Here is a 25,695-nt window from a genome sequence, read left to right on the forward strand (position 1 = left end):
CATTAAATGCCTCCAAATGGTATTTAAATAACTTCCCGAGCCCCTGGAAGCATGAAAATCACTTTAAACATGCTAATTTTTAGCTCTAACACTGATGATCCACCTACAAATGTGAACTGACGTTCAAAAATAAAACATTTGAAAACGGACCATTTTCCACATTTCTGAAGCATGACGTAATGGGGGGGTGTTATCTCTTTTGTCGAAAATCAGCCATTTTTGCTCGAACATTAAATGCCTCCAAATGGTATTTAATTAACTTCCCGGGGTGAAGAAACCCTTTTTGAGAACTCAGAGTGAGTAAATTGGCCATTTTCATGCACTTTTAACCATTCCATAAATCTTGTGTTTTGGGCCCCTGGAAGCATGAAAATCACTTTAAACATGCTAATTTTAGCTCTAACACTGATGATCCACCTACAAATGTGAACTGACGTTCAAAAATAAAACATTTGAAAACGGACCATTTTCCACATTTCTGAAGCATGACGTAATGGGGGGGTGTTTAGGTGTGGGCGGAAAATCCGTTCCGCTCGCGGATTTTGCGGATTTTCGGGAAATCCGCAATCCGCGAGATTTGCGAATTTCCTGCAAAATCCGCAAATCCGCGAGCAGCGGATTTTGCTCGCACTGCTCGCACTGTTCGCGTGAGTTCGCGCCCCGCGAATAAGTGCGAAATTGCAGAAATACGATCTAAGCAAAACTGAAAGTAACTACTTACCAGGTTCAAAAGTTCAGGCACATCATTAGTAGCCATTTCCTGTAGTGCTTCCTGAGGGGCCCCTCCAGAGTTCAGTTGCCAGTTGAAACTATTATGTGACCCTGCTCTGAACCTCAGAATAGTTACACATATGCCACAAAGGTCATGAATTACAGCTAAGGGAGACAAGCAGGAGCCAGGCTGGAAGTTAAAATCCATTAATCAGCCCCTAATTCATTATTGTCAGTTGGGGCAGGGCAGGTGTTGTAACTAATTTTGCAACAATGAAAGCACTTAGCAAGTGCAAAAGATCACTAATCAGGAAGCACTAAGGAAGCAGGTGCCAGCTAAAAAAATATTCTGTGACACATTAATCAGCCCCAAATTAATTCAGGTCACTTGAGGCAGGGAAGGTGTGCTTTGCTTTGCCGAAAATAATGTACACTGGACAACCAGAGGGTGTGGTGATTAAACAGAGGGTGGCATGGGTGGGCCAGAGGGTGGCATGAGTAGTCAGAGAGTGGCAGTGGTGACAGAGAGTGGCAGTGATGAAGAAGAGTGTCCCAATTAAACAGGTTGGACACGTAGAAACAACAAGTTCGCAAAACTTGCGACCCGACAGGTAAGTTCGCAAATTGCGAAATTGTAAAAACCCTCGCGAACTGGCAGAAACACGGGCGAACACAAAAAAAAAAAAATCCGCAAATTCGCGGGAATTCGCGGATTTTGCGGATTGCGAATCCGCAAATCCGCAAAATTCGCGAACGCGAGATCCGCAAAATTCGCTCATGCTTAGGGGTGTTATCTCTTTTGTCGAAAATCAGCCGTTTTTGCTCGAACATTAAATGCCTCCAAATGGTATTTAATTAACTTCCCGGGGTGAAGAATCCCTTTTTGAGAACTCAGAGTGAGTAAATTGGCCATTTTCATGCACTTTTAACCATTCCATAAATCTTGTGTTTTGGGCCCCTGGAAGCATGAAAATCACTTTAAACATGCTAATTTTAGCTCTAACACTGATGATCCACCTACAAATGTGAACTGACGTTCAAAAATAAAACATTTGAAAACGGACCATTTTCCACATTTCTGAAGCATGACGTAATGGGGGGGTGTTATCTCTTTTGTCGAAAATCAGCCATTTTTGCTCGAACATTAAATGCCTCCAAATGGTATTTAATTAACTTCCCGGGGTGAAGAAACCCTTTTTGAGAACTCAGAGTGAGTAAATTGGCCATTTTCATGCACTTTTAACCATTCCATAAATCTTGTGTTTTGGGCCCCTGGAAGCATGAAAATCACTTTAAACATGCTAATTTTGTCTCTAACACTGATGATCCACCTACAAATGTGAACTGACGTTCAAAAATAAAACATTTGAAAACGGACCATTTTCCACATTTCTGAAGCATGACGTAATGGGGGGTGTTATCTCTTTTGTCGAAAATCAGCCGTTTTTGCTCGAACATTAAATGCCTCCAAATGGTATTTAATTAACTTCCCGGGGTGAAGAAACCCTTTTTGAGAACTCAGAGTGAGTAAATTGGCCATTTTCATGCACTTTTAACCATTCCATAAATCTTGTGTTTTGGGCCCCTGGAAGCATGAAAATCACTTTAAACATGCTAATTTTAGCTCTAACACTGATGATCCACCTACAAATGTGAACTGACGTTCAAAAATAAAACATTTGAAAACGGACCATTTTCCACATTTCTGAAGCATGACGTAATGGGGGGGTGTTATCTCTTTTGTCGAAAATCAGCCGTTTTTGCTCGAACATTAAATGCCTCCAAATGGTATTTAATTAACTTCCCGAGCCCCTGGAAGCATGAAAATCACTTTAAACATGCTAATTTTGTCTCTAACACTGATGATCCACCTACAAATGTGAACTGACGTTCAAAAATAAAACATTTGAAAACGGACCATTTTCCACATTTCTGAAGCATGACGTAATGGGGGGTGTTATCTCTTTTGTCGAAAATCAGCCGTTTTTGCTCGAACATTAAATGCCTCCAAATGGTATTTAAATAACTTCCCGAGCCCCTGGAAGCATGAAAATCACTTTAAACATGCTAATTTTTAGCTCTAACACTGATGATCCACCTACAAATGTGAACTGACGTTCAAAAATAAAACATTTGAAAACGGACCATTTTCCACATTTCTGAAGCATGACGTAATGGGGGGGTGTTATCTCTTTTGTCGAAAATCAGCCATTTTTGCTCGAACATTAAATGCCTCCAAATGGTATTTAATTAACTTCCCGGGGTGAAGAAACCCTTTTTGAGAACTCAGAGTGAGTAAATTGGCCATTTTCATGCACTTTTAACCATTCCATAAATCTTGTGTTTTGGGCCCCTGGAAGCATGAAAATCACTTTAAACATGCTAATTTTAGCTCTAACACTGATGATCCACCTACAAATGTGAACTGACGTTCAAAAATAAAACATTTGAAAACGGACCATTTTCCACATTTCTGAAGCATGACGTAATGGGGGGGTGTTTAGGTGTGGGCGGAAAATCCGTTCCGCTCGCGGATTTTGCGGATTTTCGGGAAATCCGCAATCCGCGAGATTTGCGAATTTCCTGCAAAATCCGCAAATCCGCGAGCAGCGGATTTTGCTCGCACTGCTCGCACTGTTCGCGTGAGTTCGCGCCCCGCGAATAAGTGCGAAATTGCAGAAATACGATCTAAGCAAAACTGAAAGTAACTACTTACCAGGTTCAAAAGTTCAGGCACATCATTAGTAGCCATTTCCTGTAGTGCTTCCTGAGGGGCCCCTCCAGAGTTCAGTTGCCAGTTGAAACTATTATGTGACCCTGCTCTGAACCTCAGAATAGTTACACATATGCCACAAAGGTCATGAATTACAGCTAAGGGAGACAAGCAGGAGCCAGGCTGGAAGTTAAAATCCATTAATCAGCCCCTAATTCATTATTGTCAGTTGGGGCAGGGCAGGTGTTGTAACTAATTTTGCAACAATGAAAGCACTTAGCAAGTGCAAAAGATCACTAATCAGGAAGCACTAAGGAAGCAGGTGCCAGCTAAAAAAATATTCTGTGACACATTAATCAGCCCCAAATTAATTCAGGTCACTTGAGGCAGGGAAGGTGTGCTTTGCTTTGCCGAAAATAATGTACACTGGACAACCAGAGGGTGTGGTGATTAAACAGAGGGTGGCATGGGTGGGCCAGAGGGTGGCATGAGTAGTCAGAGAGTGGCAGTGGTGACAGAGAGTGGCAGTGATGAAGAAGAGTGTCCCAATTAAACAGGTTGGACACGTAGAAACAACAAGTTCGCAAAACTTGCGACCCGACAGGTAAGTTCGCAAATTGCGAAATTGTAAAAACCCTCGCGAACTGGCAGAAACACGGGCGAACACAAAAAAAAAAAAATCCGCAAATTCGCGGGAATTCGCGGATTTTGCGGATTGCGAATCCGCAAATCCGCAAAATTCGCGAACGCGAGATCCGCAAAATTCGCTCATGCTTAGGGGTGTTATCTCTTTTGTCGAAAATCAGCCGTTTTTGCTCGAACATTAAATGCCTCCAAATGGTATTTAATTAACTTCCCGGGGTGAAGAATCCCTTTTTGAGAACTCAGAGTGAGTAAATTGGCCATTTTCATGCACTTTTAACCATTCCATAAATCTTGTGTTTTGGGCCCCTGGAAGCATGAAAATCACTTTAAACATGCTAATTTTAGCTCTAACACTGATGATCCACCTACAAATGTGAACTGACGTTCAAAAATAAAACATTTGAAAACGGACCATTTTCCACATTTCTGAAGCATGACGTAATGGGGGGGTGTTATCTCTTTTGTCGAAAATCAGCCATTTTTGCTCGAACATTAAATGCCTCCAAATGGTATTTAATTAACTTCCCGGGGTGAAGAAACCCTTTTTGAGAACTCAGAGTGAGTAAATTGGCCATTTTCATGCACTTTTAACCATTCCATAAATCTTGTGTTTTGGGCCCCTGGAAGCATGAAAATCATTTTAAACATGCAAATTTTGTCTCTAACACTGATGATCCACCTACAAATGTGAACTGACGTTCAAAAATAAAACATTTGAAAACGGACCATTTTCCACATTTCTGAAGCATGACGTAATGGGGGGGTGTTATCTCTTTTGTCGAAAATCAGCCATTTTTGCTCGAACATTAAATGCCTCCAAATGGTATTTAATTAACTTCCCGGGGTGAAGAAACCCTTTTTGAGAACTCAGAGTGAGTAAATTGGCCATTTTCATGCACTTTTAACCATTCCATAAATCTTGTGTTTTGGGCCCCTGGAAGCATGAAAATCACTTTAAACATGCTAATTTTAGCTCTAACACTGATGATCCACCTACAAATGTGAACTGACGTTCAAAAATAAAACATTTGAAAACGGACCATTTTCCACATTTCTGAAGCATGACGTAATGGGGGGGTGTTATCTCTTTTGTCGAAAATCAGCCGTTTTTGCTCGAACATTAAATGCCTCCAAATGGTATTTAATTAACTTCCCGGGGTGAAGAATCCCTTTTTGAGAACTCAGAGTGAGTAAATTGGCCATTTTCATGCACTTTTAACCATTCCATAAATCTTGTGTTTTGGGCCCCTGGAAGCATGAAAATCACTTTAAACATGCTAATTTTAGCTCTAACACTGATGATCCACCTACAAATGTGAACTGACGTTCAAAAATAAAACATTTGAAAACGGACCATTTTCCACATTTCTGAAGCATGACGTAATGGGGGGGTGTTATCTCTTTTGTCGAAAATCAGCCATTTTTGCTCGAACATTAAATGCCTCCAAATGGTATTTAATTAACTTCCCGGGGTGAAGAAACCCTTTTTGAGAACTCAGAGTGAGTAAATTGGCCATTTTCATGCACTTTTAACCATTCCATAAATCTTGTGTTTTGGGCCCCTGGAAGCATGAAAATCACTTTAAACATGCTAATTTTAGCTCTAACACTGATGATCCACCTACAAATGTGAACTGACGTTCAAAAATAAAACATTTGAAAACGGACCATTTTCCACATTTCTGAAGCATGACGTAATGGGGGGGTGTTATCTCTTTTGTCGAAAATCAGCCGTTTTTGCTCGAACATTAAATGCCTCCAAATGGTATTTATTTAACTTTCCGAGCCCCTGGAAGCATGAAAATCACTTTAAACATGCTAATTTTAGCTCTAACACTGATGATCCACCTACAAATGTGAACTGACATTCAAAAATAAAACATTTGAAAACGGACCATTTTCCACATTTCTGAAGCATGACGTAATGGGGGGGTGTTATCTCTTTTGTCGAAAATAACCGTTTTTGCTCGAACATTAAATGCCTCCAAATGGTATTTAATTAACTTCCCGAGCCCCTGGAAGCATGAAAATCACTTTAAACATGCTAATTTTAGCTCTAACACTGATGATCCACCTACAAATGTGAACTGACGTTCAAAAATAAAACATTTGAAAACGGACCATTTTCCACATTTCTGAAGCATGACGTAATGGGGGGGTGTTATCTCTTTTGTCGAAAATCAGCCATTTTTGCTCGAACATTAAATGCCTCCAAATGGTATTTAATTAACTTCCCGAGCCCCTGGAAGCATGAAAATCACTTTAAACATGCTAATTTTGTCTCTAACACTGATGATCCACCTACAAATGTGAACTGACGTTCAAAAATAAAACATTTGAAAACGGACCATTTTCCACATTTCTGAAGCATGACGTAATGGGGGGTGTTATCTCTTTTGTCGAAAATCAGCCGTTTTTGCTCGAACATTAAATGCCTCCAAATGGTATTTAATTAACTTCCCGGGGTGAAGAATCCCTTTTTGAGAACTCAGAGTGAGTAAATTGGCCATTTTCATGCACTTTTAACCATTCCATAAATCTTGTGTTTTGGGCCCCTGGAAGCATGAAAATCACTTTAAACATGCTAATTTTAGCTCTAACACTGATGATCCACCTACAAATGTGAACTGACGTTCAAAAATAAAACATTTGAAAACGGACCATTTTCCACATTTCTGAAGCATGACGTAATGGGGGGGTGTTATCTCTTTTGTCGAAAATCAGCCATTTTTGCTCGAACATTAAATGCCTCCAAATGGTATTTAATTAACTTCCCGGGGTGAAGAAACCCTTTTTGAGAACTCAGAGTGAGTAAATTGGCCATTTTCATGCACTTTTAACCATTCCATAAATCTTGTGTTTTGGGCCCCTGGAAGCATGAAAATCACTTTAAACATGCTAATTTTAGCTCTAACACTGATGATCCACCTACAAATGTGAACTGACGTTCAAAAATAAAACATTTGAAAACGGACCATTTTCCACATTTCTGAAGCATGACGTAATGGGGGGGTGTTATCTCTTTTGTCGAAAATCAGCCGTTTTTGCTCGAACATTAAATGCCTCCAAATGGTATTTATTTAACTTTCCGAGCCCCTGGAAGCATGAAAATCACTTTAAACATGCTAATTTTAGCTCTAACACTGATGATCCACCTACAAATGTGAACTGACATTCAAAAATAAAACATTTGAAAACGGACCATTTTCCACATTTCTGAAGCATGACGTAATGGGGGGGTGTTATCTCTTTTGTCGAAAATAACCGTTTTTGCTCGAACATTAAATGCCTCCAAATGGTATTTAATTAACTTCCCGAGCCCCTGGAAGCATGAAAATCACTTTAAACATGCTAATTTTAGCTCTAACACTGATGATCCACCTACAAATGTGAACTGACGTTCAAAAATAAAACATTTGAAAACGGACCATTTTCCACATTTCTGAAGCATGACGTAATGGGGGGGTGTTATCTCTTTTGTCGAAAATCAGCCATTTTTGCTCGAACATTAAATGCCTCCAAATGGTATTTAATTAACTTCCCGAGCCCCTGGAAGCATGAAAATCACTTTAAACATGCTAATTTTGTCTCTAACACTGATGATCCACCTACAAATGTGAACTGACGTTCAAAAATAAAACATTTGAAAACGGACCATTTTCCACATTTCTGAAGCATGACGTAATGGGGGGTGTTATCTCTTTTGTCGAAAATCAGCCGTTTTTGCTCGAACATTAAATGCCTCCAAATGGTATTTAATTAACTTCCCGGGGTGAAGAATCCCTTTTTGAGAACTCAGAGTGAGTAAATTGGCCATTTTCATGCACTTTTAACCATTCCATAAATCTTGTGTTTTGGGCCCCTGGAAGCATGAAAATCACTTTAAACATGCTAATTTTAGCTCTAACACTGATGATCCACCTACAAATGTGAACTGACGTTCAAAAATAAAACATTTGAAAACGGACCATTTTCCACATTTCTGAAGCATGACGTAATGGGGGGGTGTTATCTCTTTTGTCGATATTCAGCCGTTTTTGCTCGAACATTAAATGCCTCCAAATGGTATTTAAATAACTTCCCGAGCCCCTGGAAGCATTAAAATCACTTTAAACATGCTAATTTTAGCTCTAACACTGATGATCCACCTACAAATGTGAACTGACGTTCAAAAATAAAACATTTGAAAACGGACCATTTTCCACATTTCTGAAGCATGACGTAATGGGGGGGTGTTATCTCTTTTGTCGAAAATCAGCCATTTTTGCTCGAACATTAAATGCCTCCAAATGGTATTTAATTAACTTCCCGGGGTGAAGAAACCCTTTTTGAGAACTCAGAGTGAGTAAATTGGCCATTTTCATGCACTTTTAACCATTCCATAAATCTTGTGTTTTGGGCCCCTGGAAGCATGAAAATCACTTTAAACATGCTAATTTTAGCTCTAACACTGATGATCCACCTACAAATGTGAACTGACGTTCAAAAATAAAACATTTGAAAACGGACCATTTTCCACATTTCTGAAGCATGACGTAATGGGGGGGTGTTATCTCTTTTGTCGAAAATCAGCCGTTTTTGCTCGAACATTAAATGCCTCCAAATGGTATTTAATTAACTTCCCGGGGTGAAGAAACCCTTTTTGAGAACTCAGAGTGAGTAAATTGGCCATTTTCATGCACTTTTAACCATTCCATAAATCTTGTGTTTTGGGCCCCTGGAAGCATGAAAATCACTTTAAACATGCTAATTTTAGCTCTAACACTGATGATCCACCTACAAATGTGAACTGACGTTCAAAAATAAAACATTTGAAAACGGACCATTTTCCACATTTCTGAAGCATGACGTAATGGGGAGGTGTTATCTCTTTTGTCGAAAATCAGCCGTTTTTGCTCGAACATTAAATGCCTCCAAATGGTATTTAATTAACTTCCCGAGCCCCTGGAAGCATGAAAATCACTTTAAACATGCTAATTTTGTCTCTAACACTGATGATCCACCTACAAATGTGAACTGACGTTCAAAAATAAAACATTTGAAAACGGACCATTTTCCACATTTCTGAAGCATGACGTAATGGGGGGTGTTATCTCTTTTGTCGAAAATCAGCCGTTTTTGCTCGAACATTAAATGCCTCCAAATGGTATTTAATTAACTTCCCGGGGTGAAGAAACCCTTTTTGAGAACTCAGAGTGAGTAAATTGGCCATTTTCATGCACTTTTAACCATTCCATAAATCTTGTGTTTTGGGCCCCTGGAAGCATGAAAATCACTTTAAACATGCTAATTTTAGCTCTAACACTGATGATCCACCTACAAATGTGAACTGACGTTCAAAAATAAAACATTTGAAAACGGACCATTTTCCACATTTCTGAAGCATGACGTAATGGGGGGGTGTTATCTCTTTTGTCGAAAATCAGCCGTTTTTGCTCGAACATTAAATGCCTCCAAATGGTATTTAATTAACTTCCCGAGCCCCTGGAAGCATGAAAATCACTTTAAACATGCTAATTTTGTCTCTAACACTGATGATCCACCTACAAATGTGAACTGACGTTCAAAAATAAAACATTTGAAAACGGACCATTTTCCACATTTCTGAAGCATGACGTAATGGGGGGTGTTATCTCTTTTGTCGAAAATCAGCCGTTTTTGCTCGAACATTAAATGCCTCCAAATGGTATTTAAATAACTTCCCGAGCCCCTGGAAGCATGAAAATCACTTTAAACATGCTAATTTTTAGCTCTAACACTGATGATCCACCTACAAATGTGAACTGACGTTCAAAAATAAAACATTTGAAAACGGACCATTTTCCACATTTCTGAAGCATGACGTAATGGGGGGGTGTTATCTCTTTTGTCGAAAATCAGCCATTTTTGCTCGAACATTAAATGCCTCCAAATGGTATTTAATTAACTTCCCGGGGTGAAGAAACCCTTTTTGAGAACTCAGAGTGAGTAAATTGGCCATTTTCATGCACTTTTAACCATTCCATAAATCTTGTGTTTTGGGCCCCTGGAAGCATGAAAATCACTTTAAACATGCTAATTTTAGCTCTAACACTGATGATCCACCTACAAATGTGAACTGACGTTCAAAAATAAAACATTTGAAAACGGACCATTTTCCACATTTCTGAAGCATGACGTAATGGGGGGGTGTTTAGGTGTGGGCGGAAAATCCGTTCCGCTCGCGGATTTTGCGGATTTTCGGGAAATCCGCAATCCGCGAGATTTGCGAATTTCCTGCAAAATCCGCAAATCCGCGAGCAGCGGATTTTGCTCGCACTGCTCGCACTGTTCGCGTGAGTTCGCGCCCCGCGAATAAGTGCGAAATTGCAGAAATACGATCTAAGCAAAACTGAAAGTAACTACTTACCAGGTTCAAAAGTTCAGGCACATCATTAGTAGCCATTTCCTGTAGTGCTTCCTGAGGGGCCCCTCCAGAGTTCAGTTGCCAGTTGAAACTATTATGTGACCCTGCTCTGAACCTCAGAATAGTTACACATATGCCACAAAGGTCATGAATTACAGCTAAGGGAGACAAGCAGGAGCCAGGCTGGAAGTTAAAATCCATTAATCAGCCCCTAATTCATTATTGTCAGTTGGGGCAGGGCAGGTGTTGTAACTAATTTTGCAACAATGAAAGCACTTAGCAAGTGCAAAAGATCACTAATCAGGAAGCACTAAGGAAGCAGGTGCCAGCTAAAAAAATATTCTGTGACACATTAATCAGCCCCAAATTAATTCAGGTCACTTGAGGCAGGGAAGGTGTGCTTTGCTTTGCCGAAAATAATGTACACTGGACAACCAGAGGGTGTGGTGATTAAACAGAGGGTGGCATGGGTGGGCCAGAGGGTGGCATGAGTAGTCAGAGAGTGGCAGTGGTGACAGAGAGTGGCAGTGATGAAGAAGAGTGTCCCAATTAAACAGGTTGGACACGTAGAAACAACAAGTTCGCAAAACTTGCGACCCGACAGGTAAGTTCGCAAATTGCGAAATTGTAAAAACCCTCGCGAACTGGCAGAAACACGGGCGAACACAAAAAAAAAAAAATCCGCAAATTCGCGGGAATTCGCGGATTTTGCGGATTGCGAATCCGCAAATCCGCAAAATTCGCGAACGCGAGATCCGCAAAATTCGCTCATGCTTAGGGGTGTTATCTCTTTTGTCGAAAATCAGCCGTTTTTGCTCGAACATTAAATGCCTCCAAATGGTATTTAATTAACTTCCCGGGGTGAAGAATCCCTTTTTGAGAACTCAGAGTGAGTAAATTGGCCATTTTCATGCACTTTTAACCATTCCATAAATCTTGTGTTTTGGGCCCCTGGAAGCATGAAAATCACTTTAAACATGCTAATTTTAGCTCTAACACTGATGATCCACCTACAAATGTGAACTGACGTTCAAAAATAAAACATTTGAAAACGGACCATTTTCCACATTTCTGAAGCATGACGTAATGGGGGGGTGTTATCTCTTTTGTCGAGAATCAGCCATTTTTGCTCGAACATTAAATGCCTCCAAATGGTATTTAATTAACTTCCCGGGGTGAAGAAACCCTTTTTGAGAACTCAGAGTGAGTAAATTGGCCATTTTCATGCACTTTTAACCATTCCATAAATCTTGTGTTTTGGGCCCCTGGAAGCATGAAAATCACTTTAAACATGCTAATTTTGTCTCTAACACTGATGATCCACCTACAAATGTGAACTGACGTTCAAAAATAAAACATTTGAAAACGGACCATTTTCCACATTTCTGAAGCATGACGTAATGGGGGGTGTTATCTCTTTTGTCGAAAATCAGCCGTTTTTGCTCGAACATTAAATGCCTCCAAATGGTATTTAATTAACTTCCCGGGGTGAAGAAACCCTTTTTGAGAACTCAGAGTGAGTAAATTGGCCATTTTCATGCACTTTTAACCATTCCATAAATCTTGTGTTTTGGGCCCCTGGAAGCATGAAAATCACTTTAAACATGCTAATTTTAGCTCTAACACTGATGATCCACCTACAAATGTGAACTGACGTTCAAAAATAAAACATTTGAAAACGGACCATTTTCCACATTTCTGAAGCATGACGTAATGGGGGGGTGTTATCTCTTTTGTCGAAAATCAGCCGTTTTTGCTCGAACATTAAATGCCTCCAAATGGTATTTAATTAACTTCCCGAGCCCCTGGAAGCATGAAAATCACTTTAAACATGCTAATTTTGTCTCTAACACTGATGATCCACCTACAAATGTGAACTGACGTTCAAAAATAAAACATTTGAAAACGGACCATTTTCCACATTTCTGAAGCATGACGTAATGGGGGGTGTTATCTCTTTTGTCGAAAATCAGCCGTTTTTGCTCGAACATTAAATGCCTCCAAATGGTATTTAAATAACTTCCCGAGCCCCTGGAAGCATGAAAATCACTTTAAACATGCTAATTTTTAGCTCTAACACTGATGATCCACCTACAAATGTGAACTGACGTTCAAAAATAAAACATTTGAAAACGGACCATTTTCCACATTTCTGAAGCATGACGTAATGGGGGGGTGTTATCTCTTTTGTCGAAAATCAGCCATTTTTGCTCGAACATTAAATGCCTCCAAATGGTATTTAATTAACTTCCCGGGGTGAAGAAACCCTTTTTGAGAACTCAGAGTGAGTAAATTGGCCATTTTCATGCACTTTTAACCATTCCATAAATCTTGTGTTTTGGGCCCCTGGAAGCATGAAAATCACTTTAAACATGCTAATTTTAGCTCTAACACTGATGATCCACCTACAAATGTGAACTGACGTTCAAAAATAAAACATTTGAAAACGGACCATTTTCCACATTTCTGAAGCATGACGTAATGGGGGGGTGTTTAGGTGTGGGCGGAAAATCCGTTCCGCTCGCGGATTTTGCGGATTTTCGGGAAATCCGCAATCCGCGAGATTTGCGAATTTCCTGCAAAATCCGCAAATCCGCGAGCAGCGGATTTTGCTCGCACTGCTCGCACTGTTCGCGTGAGTTCGCGCCCCGCGAATAAGTGCGAAATTGCAGAAATACGATCTAAGCAAAACTGAAAGTAACTACTTACCAGGTTCAAAAGTTCAGGCACATCATTAGTAGCCATTTCCTGTAGTGCTTCCTGAGGGGCCCCTCCAGAGTTCAGTTGCCAGTTGAAACTATTATGTGACCCTGCTCTGAACCTCAGAATAGTTACACATATGCCACAAAGGTCATGAATTACAGCTAAGGGAGACAAGCAGGAGCCAGGCTGGAAGTTAAAATCCATTAATCAGCCCCTAATTCATTATTGTCAGTTGGGGCAGGGCAGGTGTTGTAACTAATTTTGCAACAATGAAAGCACTTAGCAAGTGCAAAAGATCACTAATCAGGAAGCACTAAGGAAGCAGGTGCCAGCTAAAAAAATATTCTGTGACACATTAATCAGCCCCAAATTAATTCAGGTCACTTGAGGCAGGGAAGGTGTGCTTTGCTTTGCCGAAAATAATGTACACTGGACAACCAGAGGGTGTGGTGATTAAACAGAGGGTGGCATGGGTGGGCCAGAGGGTGGCATGAGTAGTCAGAGAGTGGCAGTGGTGACAGAGAGTGGCAGTGATGAAGAAGAGTGTCCCAATTAAACAGGTTGGACACGTAGAAACAACAAGTTCGCAAAACTTGCGACCCGACAGGTAAGTTCGCAAATTGCGAAATTGTAAAAACCCTCGCGAACTGGCAGAAACACGGGCGAACACAAAAAAAAAAAAATCCGCAAATTCGCGGGAATTCGCGGATTTTGCGGATTGCGAATCCGCAAATCCGCAAAATTCGCGAACGCGAGATCCGCAAAATTCGCTCATGCTTAGGGGTGTTATCTCTTTTGTCGAAAATCAGCCGTTTTTGCTCGAACATTAAATGCCTCCAAATGGTATTTAATTAACTTCCCGGGGTGAAGAATCCCTTTTTGAGAACTCAGAGTGAGTAAATTGGCCATTTTCATGCACTTTTAACCATTCCATAAATCTTGTGTTTTGGGCCCCTGGAAGCATGAAAATCACTTTAAACATGCTAATTTTAGCTCTAACACTGATGATCCACCTACAAATGTGAACTGACGTTCAAAAATAAAACATTTGAAAACGGACCATTTTCCACATTTCTGAAGCATGACGTAATGGGGGGGTGTTATCTCTTTTGTCGAAAATCAGCCATTTTTGCTCGAACATTAAATGCCTCCAAATGGTATTTAATTAACTTCCCGGGGTGAAGAAACCCTTTTTGAGAACTCAGAGTGAGTAAATTGGCCATTTTCATGCACTTTTAACCATTCCATAAATCTTGTGTTTTGGGCCCCTGGAAGCATGAAAATCATTTTAAACATGCAAATTTTGTCTCTAACACTGATGATCCACCTACAAATGTGAACTGACGTTCAAAAATAAAACATTTGAAAACGGACCATTTTCCACATTTCTGAAGCATGACGTAATGGGGGGGTGTTATCTCTTTTGTCGAAAATCAGCCATTTTTGCTCGAACATTAAATGCCTCCAAATGGTATTTAATTAACTTCCCGGGGTGAAGAAACCCTTTTTGAGAACTCAGAGTGAGTAAATTGGCCATTTTCATGCACTTTTAACCATTCCATAAATCTTGTGTTTTGGGCCCCTGGAAGCATGAAAATCACTTTAAACATGCTAATTTTAGCTCTAACACTGATGATCCACCTACAAATGTGAACTGACGTTCAAAAATAAAACATTTGAAAACGGACCATTTTCCACATTTCTGAAGCATGACGTAATGGGGGGGTGTTATCTCTTTTGTCGAAAATCAGCCGTTTTTGCTCGAACATTAAATGCCTCCAAATGGTATTTAATTAACTTCCCGGGGTGAAGAATCCCTTTTTGAGAACTCAGAGTGAGTAAATTGGCCATTTTCATGCACTTTTAACCATTCCATAAATCTTGTGTTTTGGGCCCCTGGAAGCATGAAAATCACTTTAAACATGCTAATTTTAGCTCTAACACTGATGATCCACCTACAAATGTGAACTGACGTTCAAAAATAAAACATTTGAAAACGGACCATTTTCCACATTTCTGAAGCATGACGTAATGGGGGGGTGTTATCTCTTTTGTCGAAAATCAGCCATTTTTGCTCGAACATTAAATGCCTCCAAATGGTATTTAATTAACTTCCCGGGGTGAAGAAACCCTTTTTGAGAACTCAGAGTGAGTAAATTGGCCATTTTCATGCACTTTTAACCATTCCATAAATCTTGTGTTTTGGGCCCCTGGAAGCATGAAAATCACTTTAAACATGCTAATTTTAGCTCTAACACTGATGATCCACCTACAAATGTGAACTGACGTTCAAAAATAAAACATTTGAAAACGGACCATTTTCCACATTTCTGAAGCATGACGTAATGGGGGGGTGTTATCTCTTTTGTCGAAAATCAGCCGTTTTTGCTCGAACATTAAATGCCTCCAAATGGTATTTATTTAACTTTCCGAGCCCCTGGAAGCATGAAAATCACTTTAAACATGCTAATTTTAGCTCTAACACTGATGATCCACCTACAAATGTGAACTGACATTCAAAAATAAAACATTTGAAAACGGACCATTTTCCACATTTCTGAAGCATGACGTAATGGGGGGGTGTTATCTCTTTTGTCGAAAATAACCGTTTTTGCTCGAACATTAAATGCCTCCAAATGGTATTTAATTAACTTCCCGAGCCCCTGGAAGCATGAAAATCACTTTAAACATGCTAATTTTAGCTCTAACACTGATGATCCACCTACAAATGTGAACTGACGTTCAAAAATAAAACATTTGAAAACGGACCATTTTCCACATTTCTGAAGCATGACGTAATGGGGGGGTGTTATCTCTTTTGTCGAAAATCAGCCATTTTTGCTCGAACATTAAATGCCTCCAAATGGTATTTAATTAACTTCCCGAGCCCCTGGAAGCATGAAAATCACTTTAAACATGCTAATTTTGTCTCTAACACTGATGATCCACCTACAAATGTGAACTGACGTTCAAAAATAAAACATTTGAAAACGGACCATTTTCCACATTTCTGAAGCATGACGTAATGGGGGGTGTTATCTCTTTTGTCGAAAATCAGCCGTTTTTGCTCGAACATTAAATGCCTCCAAATGGTATTTAATTAACTTCCCGGGGTGAAGAATCCCTTTTTGAGAACTCAGAGTGAGTAAATTGGCCATTTTCATGCACTTTTAACCATTCCATAAATCTTGTGTTTTGGGCCCCTGGAAGCATGAAAATCACTTTAAACATGCTAATTTTAGCTCTAACACTGATGATCCACCTACAAATGTGAACTGACGTTCAAAAATAAAACATTTGAAAACGGACCATTTTCCACATTTCTGAAGCATGACGTAATGGGGGGGTGTTATCTCTTTTGTCGAAAATCAGCCATTTTTGCTCGAACATTAAATGCCTCCAAATGGTATTTAATTAACTTCCCGGGGTGAAGAAACCCTTTTTGAGAACTCAGAGTGAGTAAATTGGCCATTTTCATGCACTTTTAACCATTCCATAAATCTTGTGTTTTGGGCCCCTGGAAGCATGAAAATCACTTTAAACATGCTAATTTTAGCTCTAACACTGATGATCCACCTACAAATGTGAACTGACGTTCAAAAATAAAACATTTGAAAACGGACCATTTTCCACATTTCTGAAGCATGACGTAATGGGGGGGTGTTATCTCTTTTGTCGAAAATCAGCCGTTTTTGCTCGAACATTAAATGCCTCCAAATGGTATTTATTTAACTTTCCGAGCCCCTGGAAGCATGAAAATCACTTTAAACATGCTAATTTTAGCTCTAACACTGATGATCCACCTACAAATGTGAACTGACATTCAAAAATAAAACATTTGAAAACGGACCATTTTCCACATTTCTGAAGCATGACGTAATGGGGGGGTGTTATCTCTTTTGTCGAAAATAACCGTTTTTGCTCGAACATTAAATGCCTCCAAATGGTATTTAATTAACTTCCCGAGCCCCTGGAAGCATGAAAATCACTTTAAACATGCTAATTTTAGCTCTAACACTGATGATCCACCTACAAATGTGAACTGACGTTCAAAAATAAAACATTTGAAAACGGACCATTTTCCACATTTCTGAAGCATGACGTAATGGGGGGGTGTTATCTCTTTTGTCGAAAATCAGCCATTTTTGCTCGAACATTAAATGCCTCCAAATGGTATTTAATTAACTTCCCGAGCCCCTGGAAGCATGAAAATCACTTTAAACATGCTAATTTTGTCTCTAACACTGATGATCCACCTACAAATGTGAACTGACGTTCAAAAATAAAACATTTGAAAACGGACCATTTTCCACATTTCTGAAGCATGACGTAATGGGGGGTGTTATCTCTTTTGTCGAAAATCAGCCGTTTTTGCTCGAACATTAAATGCCTCCAAATGGTATTTAATTAACTTCCCGGGGTGAAGAATCCCTTTTTGAGAACTCAGAGTGAGTAAATTGGCCATTTTCATGCACTTTTAACCATTCCATAAATCTTGTGTTTTGGGCCCCTGGAAGCATGAAAATCACTTTAAACATGCTAATTTTAGCTCTAACACTGATGATCCACCTACAAATGTGAACTGACGTTCAAAAATAAAACATTTGAAAACGGACCATTTTCCACATTTCTGAAGCATGACGTAATGGGGGGGTGTTATCTCTTTTGTCGATAATCAGCCGTTTTTGCTCGAACATTAAATGCCTCCAAATGGTATTTAATTAACTTCCCGAGCCCCTGGAAGCATGAAAATCACTTTAAACATGCTAATTTTAGCTCTAACACTGATGATCCACCTACAAATGTGAACTGACGTTCAAAAATAAAACATTTGAAAACGGACCATTTTCCACATTTCTGAAGCATGACGTAATGGGGGGGTGTTATCTCTTTTGTCGAAAATCAGCCGTTTTTGCTCGAACATTAAATGCCTCCAAATGGTATTTATTTCACTTTCCGAGCCCCTGGAAGCATGAAAATCACTTTAAACATGCTAATTTTAGCTCTAACACTGATGATCCACCTACAAATGTGAACTGACGTTCAAAAATAAAACATTTGAAAACGGACCATTTTCCACATTTCTGAAGCATGACGTAATGGGGGGGTGTTATCTCTTTTGTCGAAAATCAGCCGTTTTTGCTCGAACATTAAATGCCTCCAAATGGTATTTAATTAACTTCCCGGGGTGAAGAATCCCTTTTTGAGAACTCAGAGTGAGTAAATTGGCCATTTTCATGCACTTTTAACCATTCCATAAATCTTGTGTTTTGGGCCCCTGGAAGCATGAAAATCACTTTAAACATGCTAATTTTAGCTCTAACACTGATGATCCACCTACAAATGTGAACTGACGTTCAAAAATAAAACATTTGAAAACGGACCATTTTCCACATTTCTGAAGCATGACGTAATGGGGGGGTGTTATCTCTTTTGTCGAAAATCAGCCGTTTTTGCTCGAACATTAAATGCCTCCAAATGGTATTTATTTCACTTTCCGAGCCCCTGGAAGCATGAAAATCACTTTAAACATGCTAATTTTAGCTCTAACACTGATGATCCACCTACAAATGTGAACTGACGTTCAAAAATAAAACATTTGAAAACGGACCATTTTCCACATTTCTGAAGCATGACGTAATGGGGGGGTGTTATCTCTTTTGTCGAAAATAACCGTTTTTGCTCGAACATTAAATGCCTCCAAATGGTATTTAATTAACTTCCCGAGCCCCTGGAAGCATGAAAATCACTTTAAACATGCTAATTTTAGCTCTAACACTGATGATCCACCTACAAATGTGAACTGACGTTCAGAAATAAAACATTTGAAAACGGACCATTTTCCACATTTCTGAAGCATGACGTAATGGGGGGGTGTTATCTCTTTTGTCGAAAATCAGCCGTTTTTGCTCGGACATTAAATGCCTCCAAATGGTATTTAATTAACTTCCCGAGCCCCTGGAAGCATGAAAATCACTTTAAACATGCTAATTTTAGCTCTAACACTGATGATCCACCTACAAATGTGAACTGACATTCAAAAATAAAACATTTGAAAACGGACCATTTTCCACATTTCTGAAGCATGACGTAATGGGGGGTGTTATCTCTTTTGTCGAAAATCAGCCGTTTTTGCTCGAACATTAAATGCCTCCAAATGGTATTTAATTAACTTCCCGGGGTGAAGAATCCCTTTTTGAGAACTCAGAGTGAGTAAATTGGCCATTTTCATGCACTTTTAACCATTCCATAAATCTTGTGTTTTGGGCCCCTGGAAGCATGAAAATCACTTTAAACATGCTAATTTTAGCTCTAACACTGATGATCCACCTACAAATGTGAACTGACGTTCAAAAATAAAACATTTGAAAACGGACCATTTTCCACATTTCTGAAGCATGACGTAATGGGGGGGTGTTATCTCTTTTGTCGAAAATCAGCCATTTTTGCTCGAACATTAAATGCCTCCAAATGGTATTTAATTAACTTCCCGGGGTGAAGAAACCCTTTTTGAGAACTCAGAGTGAGTAAATTGGCCATTTTCATGCACTTTTAACCATTCCATTAATCTTGTGTTTTGGGCCCCTGGAAGCATGAAAATCACTTTAAACATGCTAATTTTAGCTCTAACACTGATGATCCACCTACAAATGTGAACTGACGTTCAAAAATAAAACATTTGAAAACGGACCATTTTCCACATTTCTGAAGCATGACGTAATGGGGGGGTGTTATCTCTTTTGTCGAAAATCAGCCGTTTTTGCTCGAACATTAAATGCCTCCAAATGGTATTTAATTAACTTCCCGGGGTGAAGAAACCCTTTTTGAGAACTCAGAGTGAGTAAATTGGCCATTTTCATGCACTTTTAACCATTCCATAAATCTTGTGTTTTGGGCCCCTGGAAGCATGAAAATCACTTTAAACATGCTAATTTTAGCTCTAACACTGATGATCCACCTACAAATGTGAACTGACGTTCAAAAATAAAACATTTGAAAACGGACCATTTTCCACATTTCTGAAGCATGACGTAATGGGGGGGTGTTATCTCTTTTGTCGAAAATCAGCCGTTTTTGCTCGAACATTAAATGCCTCCAAATGGTATTTAATTAACTTCCCGAGCCCCTGGAAGCATGAAAATCACTTTAAACATGCTAATTTTGTCTCTAACACTGATGATCCACCTACAAATGTGAACTGACGTTCAAAAATAAAACATTTGAAAACGGACCATTTTCCACATTTCTGAAGCATGACGTAATGGGGGTGTTATCTCTTTTGTCGAAAATCAGCCGTTTTTGCTCGAACATTAAATGCCTCCAAATGGTATTTAATTAACTTCCCGGGGTGAAGAATCCCTTTTTGAGAACTCAGAGTGAGTAAATTGGCCATTTTCATGCACTTTTAACCATTCCATAAATCTTGTGTTTTGGGCCCCTGGAAGCATGAAAATCACTTTAAACATGCTAATTTTAGCTCTAACACTGATGATCCACCTACAAATGTGAACTGACGTTCAAAAATAAAACATTTGAAAACGGACCATTTTCCACATTTCTGAAGCATGACGTAATGGGGGGGTGTTATCTCTTTTGTCGAAAATCAGCCGTTTTTGCTCGAACATTAAATGCCTCCAAATGGTATTTATTTCACTTTCCGAGCCCCTGGAAGCATGAAAATCACTTTAAACATGCTAATTTTAGCTCTAACACTGATGATCCACCTACAAATGTGAACTGACGTTCAAAAATAAAACATTTGAAAACGGACCATTTTCCACATTTCTGAAGCATGACGTAATGGGGGGGTGTTATCTCTTTTGTCGAAAATCAGCCATTTTTGCTCGAACATTAAATGCCTCCAAATGGTATTTAATTAACTTCCCGGGGTGAAGAAACCCTTTTTGAGAATTTAGAGTGAGTAAATTGGCCATTTTCATGCACTTTTAACCATTCCATAAATCTTGTGTTTTGGGCCCCTGGAAGCATGAAAATCACTTTAAACATGCTAATTTTAGCTCTAACACTGATGATCCACCTACAAATGTGAACTGACGTTCAAAAATAAAACATTTGAAAACGGACCATTTTCCACATTTCTGAAGCATGACGTAATGGGGGGGTGTTATCTCTTTTGTCGAAAATCAGCCGTTTTTGCTCGAACATTAAATGCCTCCAAATGGTATTTAATTAACTTCCCGGGGTGAAGAATCCCTTTTTGAGAACTCAGAGTGAGTAAATTGGCCATTTTCATGCACTTTTAACCATTCCATAAATCTTGTGTTTTGGGCCCCTGGAAGCATGAAAATCACTTTAAACATGCTAATTTTAGCTCTAACACTGATGATCCACCTACAAATGTGAACTGACGTTCAAAAATAAAACATTTGAAAACGGACCATTTTCCACATTTCTGAAGCATGACGTAATGGGGGGGTGTTATCTCTTTTGTCAAAAATCAGCCATTTTTGCTCGAACATTAAATGCCTCCAAATGGTATTTAATTAACTTCCCGGGGTGAAGAAACCCTTTTTGAGAACTCAGAGTGAGTAAATTGGCCATTTTCATGCACTTTTAACCATTCCATAAATCTTGTGTTTTGGGCCCCTGGAAGCATGAAAATCACTTCAAACATGCTAATTTTAGCTCTAACACTGATGATCAACCTACAAATGTGAACTGACGTTCAAAAATAAAACATTTGAAAACGGACCATTTTCCACATTTCTGAAGCATGACGTAATGGGGGGGTGTTATCTCTTTTGTCGAAAATCAGCCATTTTTGCTCGAACATTAAATGCCTCCAAATGGTATTTAATTAACTTCCCGGGGTGAAGAAACCCTTTTTGAGAACTCAGAGTGAGTAAATTGGCCATTTTCATGCACTTTTAACCATTCCATAAATCTTGTGTTTTGGGCCCCTGGAAGCATGAAAATCACTTTAAACATGCTAATTTTAGCTCTAACACTGATGATCCACCTAGAAATGTGAACTGACGTTCAAAAATAAAACATTTGAAAACGGACCATTTTCCACATTTCTGAAGCCTGACGTAATGGGGGGGTGTTATCTCTTTTGTCGAAAATCAGCCGTTTTTGCTCGAACATTAAATGCCTCCAAATGGTATTTATTTCACTTTCCGAGCCCCTGGAAGCATGAAAATCACTTTAAACATGCTAATTTTAGCTCTAACACTGATGATCCACCTACAAATGTGAACTGACGTTCAAAAATAAAACATTTGAAAACGGACCATTTTCCACATTTCTGAAGCATGACGTAATGGGGGGGTGTTATCTCTTTTGTCGAAAATCAGCCATTTTTGCTCGAACATTAAATGCCTCCAAATGGTATTTAATTAACTTCCCGGGGTGAAGAAACCCTTTTTGAGAACTCAGAGTGAGTAAATTGGCCATTTTCATGCACTTTTAACCATTCCATAAATCTTGTGTTTTGGGCCCCTGGAAGCATGAAAATCACTTTAAACATGCTAATTTTAGCTCTAACACTGATGATCCACCTACAAATGTGAACTGACGTTCAAAAATAAAACATTTGAAAACGGACCATTTTCCACATTTCTGAAGCATGACGTAATGGGGGGGTGTTATCTCTTTTGTCGAAAATCAGCCGTTTTTGCTCGAACATTAAATGCCTCCAAATGGTATTTAATTAACTTCCCGAGCCCCTGGAAGCATGAAAATCACTTTAAACATGCTAATTTTGTCTCTAACACTGATGATCCACCTACAAATGTGAACTGACGTTCAAAAATAAAACATTTGAAAACGGACCATTTTCCACATTTCTGAAGCATGACGTAATGGGGGGTGTTATCTCTTTTGTCGAAAATCAGCCGTTTTTGCTCGAACATTAAATGCCTCCAAATGGTATTTAATTAACTTCCCGGGGTGAAGAATCCCTTTTTGAGAACTCAGAGTGAGTAAATTGGCCATTTTCATGCACTTTTAACCATTCCATAAATCTTGTGTTTTGGGCCCCTGGAAGCATGAAAATCACTTTAAACATGCTAATTTTAGCTCTAACACTGATGATCCACCTACAAATGTGAACTGACGTTCAAAAATAAAACATTTGAAAACGGACCATTTTCCACATTTCTGAAGCATGACGTAATGGGGGGGTGTTATCTCTTTTGTCGAAAATCAGCCGTTTTTGCTCGAACATTAAATGCCTCCAAATGGTATTTATTTCACTTTCCGAGCCCCTGGAAGCATGAAAATCACTTTAAACATGCTAATTTTAGCTCTAACACTGATGATCCACCTACAAATGTGAACTGACGTTCAAAAATAAAACATTTGAAAACGGACCATTTTCCACATTTCTGAAGCATGACGTAATGGGGGGGTGTTATCTCTTTTGTCGAAAATCAGCCGTTTTTGCTCGAACATTAAATGCCTCCAAATGGTATTTATTTCACTTTCCGAGCCCCTGGAAGCATGAAAATCACTTTAAACATGCTAATTTTAGCTCTAACACTGATGATCCACCTACAAATGTGAACTGACGTTCAAAAATAAAACATTTGAAAACGGACCATTTTCCACATTTCTGAAGCATGACGTAATGGGGGGGTGTTATCTCTTTTGTCGAAAATAACCGTTTTTGCTCGAACATTAAATGCCTCCAAATGGTATTTAATTAACTTCCCGAGCCCCTGGAAGCATGAAAATCACTTTAAACATGCTAATTTTAGCTCTAACACTGATGATCCACCTACAAATGTGAACTGACGTTCAAAAATAAAACATTTGAAAACGGACCATTTTCCACATTTCTGAAGCATGACGTAATGGGGGGTGTTATCTCTTTTGTCGAAAATCAGCCGTTTTTGCTCGAACATTAAATGCCTCCAAATGGTATTTAATTAACTTCCCGGGGTGAAGAAACCCTTTTTGAGAACTCAGAGTGAGTAAATTGGCCATTTTCATGCACTTTTAACCATGCCATAAATCTTGTGTTTTGGGCCCCTGGAAGCATGAAAATCACTTTAAACATGCTAATTTTAGCTCTAACACTGATGATCCACCTACAAATGTGAACTGACGTTCAAAAATAAAACATTTGAAAACGGACCATTTTCCACATTTCTGAAGCATGACGTAATGGGGGGGTGTTATCTCTTTTGTCGAAAATCAGCCGTTTTTGCTCGAACATTAAATGCCTCCAAATGGTATTTAATTAACTTCCCGAGCCCCTGGAAGCATGAAAATCACTTTAAACATGCTAATTTTGTCTCTAACACTGATGATCCACCTACAAATGTGAACTGACGTTCAAAAATAAAACATTTGAAAACGGACCATTTTCCACATTTCTGAAGCATGACGTAATGGGGGGTGTTATCTCTTTTGTCGAAAATCAGCCGTTTTTGCTCGAACATTAAATGCCTCCAAATGGTATTTAATTAACTTCCCGGGGTGAAGAATCCCTTTTTGAGAACTCAGAGTGAGTAAATTGGCCATTTTCATGCACTTTTAACCATTCCATAAATCTTGTGTTTTGGGCCCCTGGAAGCATGAAAATCACTTTAAACATGCTAATTTTAGCTCTAACACTGATGATCCACCTACAAATGTGAACTGACGTTCAAAAATAAAACATTTGAAAACGGACCATTTTCCACATTTCTGAAGCATGACGTAATGGGGGGGTGTTATCTCTTTTGTCGAAAATCAGCCGTTTTTGCTCGAACATTAAATGCCTCCAAATGGTATTTAATTAACTTCCCGAGCCCCTGGAAGCATGAAAATCACTTTAAACATGCTAATTTTAGCTCTAACACTGATGATCCACCTACAAATGTGAACTGACGTTCAAAAATAAAACATTTGAAAACGGACCATTTTCCACATTTCTGAAGCATGACGTAATGGGGGGGTGTTATCTCTTTTGTCGAAAATCAGCCGTTTTTGCTCGAACATTAAATGCCTCCAAATGGTATTTAATTAACTTCCCGAGCCCCTGGAAGCATGAAAATCACTTTAAACATGCTAATTTTAGCTCTAACACTGATGATCCACCTACAAATGTGAACTGACGTTCAAAAATAAAACATTTGAAAACGGACCATTTTCCACATTTCTGAAGCATGACGTAATGGGGGGTGTTATCTCTTTTGTCGAAAATCAGCCGTTTTTGCTCGAACATTAAATGCCTCCAAATGGTATTTAATTAACTTCCCGGGGTGAAGAATCCCTTTTTGAGAACTCAGAGTGAGTAAATTGGCCATTTTCATGCACTTTTAACCATTCCATAAATCTTGTGTTTTGGGCCCCTGGAAGCATGAAAATCACTTTAAACATGCTAATTTTAGCTCTAACACTGATGATCCACCTACAAATGTGAACTGACATTCAAAAATAAAACATTTGAAAACGGACCATTTTCCACATTTCTGAAGCATGACGTAATGGGGGGGTGTTATCTCTTTTGTCGAAAATCAGCCGTTTTTGCTCGAACATTAAATGCCTCCAAATGGTATTTAATTAACTTCCCGGGGTGAAGAAACCC

Source organism: Lissotriton vulgaris, unplaced genomic scaffold, assembly GCF_964263255.1.
Source record: "Lissotriton vulgaris unplaced genomic scaffold, aLisVul1.2 SCAFFOLD_1240, whole genome shotgun sequence".
NCBI lineage: Eukaryota > Metazoa > Chordata > Amphibia > Caudata > Salamandridae > Lissotriton > Lissotriton vulgaris.